The 10113-nt window shown below is 37.8% G+C and overlaps 1 long non-coding RNA gene across 2 annotated transcripts; it reads right to left on the bottom strand.

The window, feature by feature from the left end:
* Positions 1-1182: 1182 nt before the first annotated feature.
* LOC144564619 (uncharacterized) lies at positions 1183-3536 on the bottom strand. 2 transcript variants are annotated; one of them, XR_013514671.1, is made up of 8 exons: positions 3194-3536; positions 2743-2784; positions 2584-2652; positions 2420-2490; positions 2287-2340; positions 2113-2190; positions 1722-1791; positions 1183-1529 (listed from the first exon to the last, which is right to left on the bottom strand). It is a non-coding gene; the product is annotated as an uncharacterized LOC144564619 (long non-coding RNA). The 2 variants fall into 2 exon arrangements; XR_013514672.1 differs by lacking the exon at positions 1722-1791.
* Between the last annotated feature and the right edge of the window lie 6577 nt (positions 3537-10113).

Below are 10113 nucleotides of genomic sequence, written 5' to 3'. Positions count from 1 at the left end.
AATATCTTAAATCATGAACACTTCATAAAACTTAGTCAATTCACAACAATTATTTCCAACCATATATATTTACTAGTCAAGTGTCCGTGCTTTGCAACGGAAAATGAAATATTTTTATCATTTTCTGTAAGTCTGTTTTGATCATTTTCTTTAAATGTGATTTTGTACTATAATTTATACTTTGTTAAATTTAATTACCTGTGAAACTTGTATTGTTATAGGTTAATCGTGACACAAAGTTGTGATTAAATTTAACAAAGGAGATAAAACAACATTGATCATGTATTAGTCAATAATGAGAGCAAAATTGTTTCTACAAGTTTCAGAAAAATTGTTTTTCAGATAACAACCAACAATTATATAATTAATGCATCATTTTCTACAAGTTTCTAATACCAAACACCTAACTGGTAGAACTTTTGGCCAATAAAACACAGATTTCATACTTTCATACTGTTTCAAGAAGACATCATTTTTTTTGGCCAGAAATCAGTTTGCAAGCTCAATTGAGCCTAAACTAATACCTATATGTCATTGTTGAAGTTCAACTTAACTAAAATAACAAGTGAAATGTAAATTGAAAAAGTATAGAGATTTAAACCCGGACAGAATGACAGCGGCGATGGTTGAAATCCAGGCGATTGGAGAGGCAACAGAGACGATTGGAGGGGCGACCCAGCCAGCACGGCTTAGAACCAAAACATCAGTGAAGGTCAAGACTTTATTCGACATTTCACTAGTACAAAAAACCCCTTCACTGACTGTTCAAATACCCCTACACCGACTGTTACAGTGGCGTCAGTAAAGCCAGCGCCAGTGAAGGTGACCTTTTACTGACTCTTTAAAAAGAGTCAGTGTTGAAACCAACACTGACTGTTTTTAGGGCATCAGTGTTGGATACCAACACTGACTGTTTTTAAAGCGTCAGTGTTGGTATTCAACACTGACTCTTTTTAAAAACAGTCAGTGTTGAGTACCAACACCGACTCTTTTTAAAAAGAGTCAGTGTTGAGTACCAACACCGACTGTTTTTAAAAAGAGTCAGTGATTAGAATTCAGCAGTGACTCTTTAAAAATAGTCAGTGTTGATATTAAAAATGTCAGTATAGATATTAAAAACAGTCATTGTTTGCTCTATAACCGTCAGTGTTGATATAAAAATTTCGACATGATTCTGCTTATATTTGGGCTAGCCTCCATATTTTTGCTAGCCATATATTACTATTTAACATTTATTGATGTTAAACAAAGTATCATACAAATAATTTAGACAACATAATATATTCATTCATCAAAAAACACACAACATAATAGATTCATTCACCAAAAAAAACCAAGCACACCTAACCTACACATCATTCTTAATCCCACCTAAGATAAAACAATATGTCAGGTACTGTATGTTATCTCAACAAACTAAATGGTCCTCCACCAAAATTGAAGACAGAGAGAACCTGCAACTGTTTCTCTGCACATGCTCTATAGTTCAAGATGTCATCAATGTCACATTCTTTTCTCACAGTGCATACCTATACAAGTATTTAATTAGTCAGAATAAAAGAAATGACAAGGACTATCTTGCATAATCTCAGACTGACAGAGCATTTGCTTATGAATTTTATCTTCAAAAACAGTGATTTTCACAATTAAAAGCTCTCTGTCATATCTAAAATGATGTAAATAAATTAAAAGGGACTTGTTAGCATAACAATCAGACTTACAACATGTGTACCAGTCAATGTCAGGTGTTGTACCAGTCAAAAGAACAAATGAACCAAGTGAGGCACTCAACTGGTACAAGAGATGAACAAAATGACCAGCATCAGAAAACTGAATAGAACAATCAGCTACAGGGACCAAATGACAAAATCAAGGATATAGTCAAATAAAGGACTTCAAAACACACAATTAGACCAAAAAATTTATATTTTTAGGATTTTCTAAGTATTTATTAAGCATTTTTAATTTTCACATTCTCAAAATACAAAAACTGCTTATTTACCAAATCTGCCTGTCTTTCAAGCACTGTTAAGTGCTGTTCTGCATTTCTAAAAATTCTAAAAATTGGCAAAACCACTTAAATAAAGTATGTGCAGTTATCAAATAAAGTACCTCGTCTCCTGGGTTTCATATTCGGGTGAAGTCGCAAGGCTAAGTTTTTGTATGCCTTTATCTTTCCTCCGTTTTATACTGAGTATAGATGACATTTCGGATTTTAAACCATATGTGATGATATCTGAGATTTTGCAGAGCACCAAATGAAAATTGCTTAAAAAAATGAAGTACCTCTTCCATTGCAAGAGCCGTAACATTGGCTTGTATCGACATATCCTCTATTACCTGTAAATGACATAACATATCACTAAGAACTTTCTTGAGAGATATAGCAACTGAGCAAAACCATTTCAAGCAAGCATACCGGTTTAGGGGCAAAGTGGAAATGCGACAAAGCATCAAGTTTCGAGCATATCTTTTTAATAGCATTTCAGCCTTTAAAAAGGAAATCAGAGATCAGCATTTGACACTAAAGTAGCCACTTAATTAATAGATTTGTAAACAGTAAATCAAAATTTTATAAAGCACCTCCTTTTTGAGTTCATCTGAGACAGATATAGGAGCTGTAGCATGCATAGCTGTTTGTGCATATTCTTCCTGAAAATACAGAGAAACCAAATAAATGAAATGTGAACCCTTTTTTCTTTAGATGAAAGCTAATATATATTGTAAGATGTTGTCACAAACCTCATAAATTTCAGCCAGACCCTTTTTGCTCTTGCTTTCATCCTGTTACAAAAAAATAGAGAGAAAGAAAATGACAAAAAAACAAAAACAAAGTTATAGATTTGGTACCAGTACACAGTTATAGATTGCCAAATCAGAGAAAAAGAGATATATGTAAACTGATTGCAATCTTAGACCTCGGTATTTTTATGTGTTAGGACTATTCACGAAGAGATTTGGTACCAGTACACTGGTACCAAAGCACACTGGTACCGATTTGGTACCAGTACCAGATTCGAAATCAACCCAGAGCCGTAAAAGGATTCAATCATCAATTCGAAAGCAAGAACAACGGTTTCAACACAAGAGATTCAATCATCAATTAAACAAGCAAGAACAAGGATTTCACGCCTCAAACCATAATTGATTAAACTCTAATAATGATTTGATCAAATAGAACAACAAGGCCTACCTGATGCCGATCTGAGGCGGAGGAGAGAATCGGTGGAGAGTGGAGGACGCGCTAGGATGGGAGGAGAGGCGCCGATGGGTGAAGAGGCGGAGGAGAGAGGCGATCTGATGGCGGAGGCGGCGACAGAGAGAGTAGCCTAAGAGGAGGAGGAGGAGAATGGGAGCGCGTCTATGCTGTGCTGGTGCCGATCTGATAGGTCTGTGTTGGTGAGATATCGAGAGAGAGATGGTGCGTCAGGGATGGTGCCGATCTGATGCGAGAGAGCGAGAGAGATGGGTAGGGATGGTGCGGTCTGGCGGCTATCTGAAGAGAGCGAGAGAGATGGAGCAAGAGAGAGTTTTCACAAAAGAGCAAGCTTCTAAATAGCGTTTATAGCGGTATAGCGGGGAGACAAAAAAAAAAAGCTTTAGCGAATAGCGGAGCTATAGCGAAAGCTATTATAAATAGCATTTTTTATTTCAAAAAATATATTTTATATTTCTACTAATAGTAAAAAGAGTAGGGTTAAAATGCACCATTGTTTTTTGCCCCAACTATGCCTCATCTCTATATCTCCGTTTACAAAGTTCAAATAGTCGATCCGAACCGTTCATCTTGTTCTACATATTAAAATGTGCTTAGAGACCAAATTTTATACTTTTTGGAATTTTTTTACTATTTTTTTAGATAGGTACAAAATCACTACATCTGGACCATCCAAAAACGGTGATTTTGTACCTATCTAAAAAAATAGTAAAAAAATTCCAAAAAATATAAAATTTGGTCTCTAAGCACATTTTAATATGTAGAACAAGATGAACAGTTTGGATCGACTATTTGAACTTTGTAAACGGAGATATAGAGATGGGGCATGGTTGGGGCAAAAAACAATGGTGCATTTTAACCCTACTCTAGTAAAAATGTCTCATCAAGAAAAAAAAAATCAAATTAATTAAGAAATTCTAATATTCATATTAAACCAATACAAAGTTCAAATTGTCATTCAAAATATCCCTAATTCAAAAACTATCGATATATTTCATATTCAAAATATACCACTACCATATATTAATGCATGATACAAAATTTAATTGATATAGCGGTATAGCCCGCACATGTTCCATTGTATTGATATAGCTTAATAAAGTAAAAAAAAAAAAACCAATCTAGACATTAAAGCCCATTAAAATTGTAAAATCATGCTTTCAGAAAAAAAAATTTGAAAAATCATAACTCATGTAGCATAACGGACCGCTATTGCCGCTATTTCCGCTACGCGCTATAGCGGTCGTAGCTTGATTAGCGCAGTTTTAGCCCGTAGCTGTCACACCCCGTTGCCACCAACTACGGAATGCGACCGGTACCCTGCCGTAAACATACGGTTTCCCGTATGCCTACTAGGCAATTACGATTAATTTAATTAATTTTTTTTTTTACATCCAAAATAATCCCAAAATACCCCACATGTACACATCATACATAACCCCAAAAATATCCAACATCACAACATGTCCCCAAAATATTCCCAAATAATAACCCCAACATCGAACACACATCACATGTTCTAATAAAATACCATATCATACAAGTCAGACACAATACAGATAAGTATGTCATACCGAACAGTATTCCATACGGGTACAAAAGTGGTTCATGACATAGAGAATATATAACATCAAAAGCATGTGTACATCTCTAGTCAAATACCATACCAAACTAAGTAGCAAGGTGACCTACGGCTGTCGTGCCTCTCCCGGATCAGCCGCACCAGATCCTGAAAAAGAATAACCCAACGGGCGTGAGAATAAATTCTCAGTGCGATAATTTCCACAAATGAATCCCTGGACTTGCAATCAAACTTTATTTTCAAAATGAAATCATTAACAACACATTGCACATATATAACACTATATAAACATAAATGCATACCTGACAGCAGATAATCGAATGAATTACAACACAAGAGTTATTAAATCGAATTTCAAATCAAAGAACAATCAGGCTTAATTATTTTAATCAGTCTGGTAGCAACTACCGATGTACCACCCAGCTGTACCACAAACCCGTCGACAACGGTAGGGTTCCAGACACCTACCGAAAGCCATCCTACTGAACTGTATATGACACCCATCGGTAGTGCTTGGCTTAACCATTTCCTAAATTTCTAGTTACAAGTCATATTCAGAAAATTCTTTAAGAATCATAATCTCAACCGACCATTCAAACGCATATCACATCGGATCATGCATACGACATTTCACACTAGTCACCCATATTCCTACAATTCACAATTCGTTTCATACTGCCCTTGCCCCAACCGGTTTGGGGACTTACGCGAGCCTCGGTAGACTAAAGCTTTAGAATCCTCTCAAAACCCGTGCACCAGGTTTTGCAAATTGGTCACACATTGGTGATCCATAACATACCATTTTTCTCATTTCCAATTCCGGTGACTTTTCATCTAAGATCAGATCATAATAGATCGACACAAACGTAATCAATACCAATATGCAAGTCAATCAGATTACCGAAATTCGAGTTCGACAATATTAGGGTATGCAATGTAATGCACAATTCATATAATGCAACAACAAGAATATTCAACATGTCAATTGAATTACAATTTAATTCTGAAAATAAAACATCAGACAAGTCCAGAAATCCCGCACCTTAGCGTATAGCGTACACCTGCCTAAGGTTCAGACGTCTCGAAGGATCCCGAAAGACCTCGCCTTATCGATTCAACACCTACTATTAATATTAATTAGGTTTAGATCAAGAATTTCAAAAATTAGGGTTTAAAACACTCAATTAGGGCTAAACAGGGTGTTCCTTGCGGCCCGGAACAGATCCATTGCGGCCCGCAGAAACCCCAGACCGAGAGCAGCGTTTTTTTTTCAGAATTTCCATTGCGGCCCGCAACATGCTCTGTTTTTCATCCAGAGGCTCTGGAAATTTTCAGGTTTTGCTTGCGGCCCGTAACAGAAGTCTTGCGGCCCGCAACCAATACACAGATTTTTTTGACTACTTAGGTTTTAACTCGATTCGATCGGTGTCGATTGCAATAATTTCCAAAGGGTTCAGTATAACAGTTCTAAATGGATTAATGGAGCTACACAATACTCAATTCAATTTAATTTCCCATTATCCAAAATCCCAAAACCCTAGTTCCAAGTTTCAAAGTCCAAATGATAAAATTCAATCAACATAATCGCAATCGATACGATAATCGAATTAAACTCAATCAATTCAACACAAATTCTGAAATTTCAAACCAAAATTCAAAGAAAGGAAATTCAAGGGTTTACAAGAAATTAAAGGATAGAATTTATACCAATTTAGAGATTAGAATCGAGTAGAGAACGTCGTTCTGATTTTGAAACTACGATCGGCTCGATCTATCGCTCAAACTTCACTCTCTTTCTCTCTTTCTCTATGGTTTCGGCCACACACACCTCTCCACCGAACACACACATAGAAATTCGGTATGCCCAAGGAAAGAAGAAAGGTTTGGGTGATATGTACTTGGAATTTTTCTAATAGGCCCCTCTATTTTGTTGAAATTACAAGGGATGGCTATTTTGCACATGAAACCTCTTATTAAATTTTTAATACATCTCAATCCTTTCTAAAATTAATTCTAATATATATATACCATTTTAATTATATATATAAAATTTTTAGTAATATATATATATTTATGTTTTATTACATAAATTCCTTTATATCCATTTTAATGCATATTAGCTTCTAAATATAATTTGTATTATATAACTAAATAATCAAACAACATAGTATATATATTTATTTTTATAAGAAATTTAGGAGAATGTTACATTTCTCCCCCCCTTAAAATAAAGTTCAGTCCGCTGAACTTGATTACGTACCTGAATTGTCGAACAACTCCGGATACTTCGCTCGTATGCTTTCCTCGCTCTCCCATGTCGCTTCCTTATTTGAATGACGACCCCATTTGACTAACACGAGTTTGATCACTTTCGTTCGCAACCTTTGTTCCTTTCGGTCCAGAATTTTCATCGGTTCCTCTTGATAAGTTAAATCATCTTGTACATGTAGATTAGAATGATCGATGCAATGTGACGGGTCGCGCACATATTGGCGTAACTGCGATACATGAAATACCGGATGAACCCGGTCCAATGCCGGAGGTAATGCTAACTCATAAGCTACCGGCCCAACTCGCCTCAAAATCTGAAACGGTCCAATGTATCGAGGACTCAACTTCCCCGAAACACCAAATCTATGCACACCTCTAACAGGTGAAACTCGTAGCCATACGTGATCTCCATCCGAAAATTCTAACGGTCTTCGATGTATATCCGCATATTTCTTCTGTCTATCTTGAGCCGATTTAAGCCGACTTAACACCACTTTCGTTTTGGCAGCCACTTCTTCTAACATTTGAGGTCCCGTAGGTACATATGTTCCCGCTGGTCCCCACCAAAGCGGAGTACGACATTGCTGTCCGGTTAACGCCTCTTGCGGTGACATACCGATGCTTGAATGATAACTGTTGTTGTATGCAAATTCCACTAAGTATAGGTGATCAATCCATGAACCTCGAAACTCCAATGCACAAGATCTGAGCATATCTTCCAATGTCTGAATAGTTCGCTCAGATTGTCCGTCGGTCTGCGGATGGTGTGCTGTACTAAACCTCAACTTAGTACCCATCGCCTCTTGAAAACTTTCCCAAAAATGTGAAGTAAACCGAGGGTCGCGATCTGAAATGATATTCCTCGAACAACCGTGATACTTGAATTGATATTTCAGAAACAAATCCGCTAACTCTCTACCGGAAGTCTCAATCCGAAGTGGAATAAAATGGGCTATTTTCGTCAATCGGTCCACGATAACCCATATAGCATCATATCTTCCAATGGTCCTTGGTAATCCGGTCACGAAATCCATCGTGATTGATTCAAACTTCTTGAGCGGTATTTCTAACGGTCTCAGTAATCCTGCCTTTGTTCGTCTGTCGGCTTTGACTTGCTGGCACGTCTGACACTTCTCAACATAACTCTGCACATTTCTTTTCATCTTCGGCCACCAAAAATATTTCTTCAAGTCTTGATACATTTTCACTTCTCCGGGGTGAATAGCGTACCCCGACTCATGCGCTTCCGCCAGAATCAAAGTTTTCAATTCAGCATTATTTGGAACACATATGCGGTCATGAAATCTCAAAATTCCGTCTGCTTGAACTTGGAATGGTGAATCTGCATTCGATTCATAATGTCTTCGAAAATGTTGGCATTTTGGGTCATTCTGTTGCTCTGCTCGAATTTGGTCTTGTAACTCTGATCGGATCTCTACTGCTGCCATAATCACCGACACAACTGCCGATGTACTTGTCTCCGTTCTATCTCCGATATTATTGTTAGCTATCCCCAACGCAAATTCTCGAGAAGCCCCAACATACAAATTCATTCTACGCATTTCCTCTAATAGATGGGTTTCGGTTGTAATGATAGATGCCAGGTTTACCTGACTCTTTCTGCTTAGTGCGTCTGCTACCACATTTGCCTTTCCTGCGTGATACCGGATATCGAGGTCATAGTCTTTCATCAATTCTAACCACCTTCTTTGTCTCAAATTTAATTCCTTTTGTGTAAAGACATACTTCAAGCTTTGATGATCAGTAAAGATACAGCATTTTACTCCATACAAGTAATGCCGCCAAATTTTTAACGCAAATATTACCGCTGCTAACTCCAAATCATGTGTCGGATAATTCTGCTCATGCGGTCGTAACTGCCGAGATGCGTAGGCAATTACATGATCATCTTGCATCAATACGCATCCGAGTCCTGATCGGGATGCATCCGTAAAAACAGTATACTCTTTGTCGGCTATCGGCATGGTAAGCACTGGTGCGGATACCAGTCGATTCTTTAATTCTTGGAAACTTTGATCTTGCTTAGTACCCCAATCAAATTTTACGCCTTTATGCAACAATCTTGTAAGTGGAGCGGCTAATTGCGAAAATCTAGGCACAAACCTCCTGTAATATCCCGCCAAGCCCAGGAAGCTACGAATCTCCGTAACTGTCTCAGGTCTTTTCCATTCTGTCACAGCTCGAATCTTTTCTGAATCCACTGCTAACCCTTCTCCCGAGATTACATGTCCAAGAAACGCCACTTTCTCCAACCAAAACTCACACTTCGAAAATTTCGCAAACAACTTATGTTCTCTCAATCTTTGTAACACCATGCGTAAATGTATCTCATGTTCTTCCCTCGACTTCAAATATACTAATATGTCATCAATGAAAACCACCACCGTTGAATCCAATAAGTCATGAAATACCCGGTGCATCAAATCCATGAATGCTGCTGGTGCATTTGTTAGCCCAAACGGCATGACCAAGTACTCATAATGCCCGTACCTTGTACGGAATGCGGTCTTGTCTACATCACTCGGCCGGATTCTCAACTGATGATACCCGGTCCGCAAATCAATCTTCGAATAAATTGAAGAGCCTTGTAGCTGATCAAATAAATCATCAATACGGGGTAACGGGTATTTATTTTTCACGGTTACCTTATTCAGCTCCCGATAGTCAATGCATAACCTCAAAGTTCCGTCCTTCTTTTTCACAAACAACACCGGAGCACCCCATGGCGATGTGCTAGGTCTGATAAACCCGTGTTCCAACATGTCTTCCAACTGTGCCTTGAGTTCTTTCAATTCGGCTGGAGCCATTCGATACGGAGTTTTCGAAATCGGTGTTGTTCCTGGTATCAACTCAATGCCAAATTCTATTTCCCGTTCAGGTGGTAGCCCTGTTATCTCATCCGGAAATACATCTACAAATTCACGTACCACCTGAATGGTATTAATTGTCGGAACTTCCGTGGTAGCGTAAACTACTGCCGCTAAGTAAGCGGTACATCCGGACTCTATCAGCCGCCTCATCT

This window comes from Carex rostrata, chromosome 13 (assembly GCF_964058835.1).
Source record: "Carex rostrata chromosome 13, lpCarRost1.2, whole genome shotgun sequence".
NCBI classification, from domain to species: domain Eukaryota; kingdom Viridiplantae; phylum Streptophyta; class Magnoliopsida; order Poales; family Cyperaceae; genus Carex; species Carex rostrata.
The sequence above is the reverse complement of the archived record's forward strand: the minus strand, read 5'-3'. Positions and strand labels throughout refer to the sequence as shown.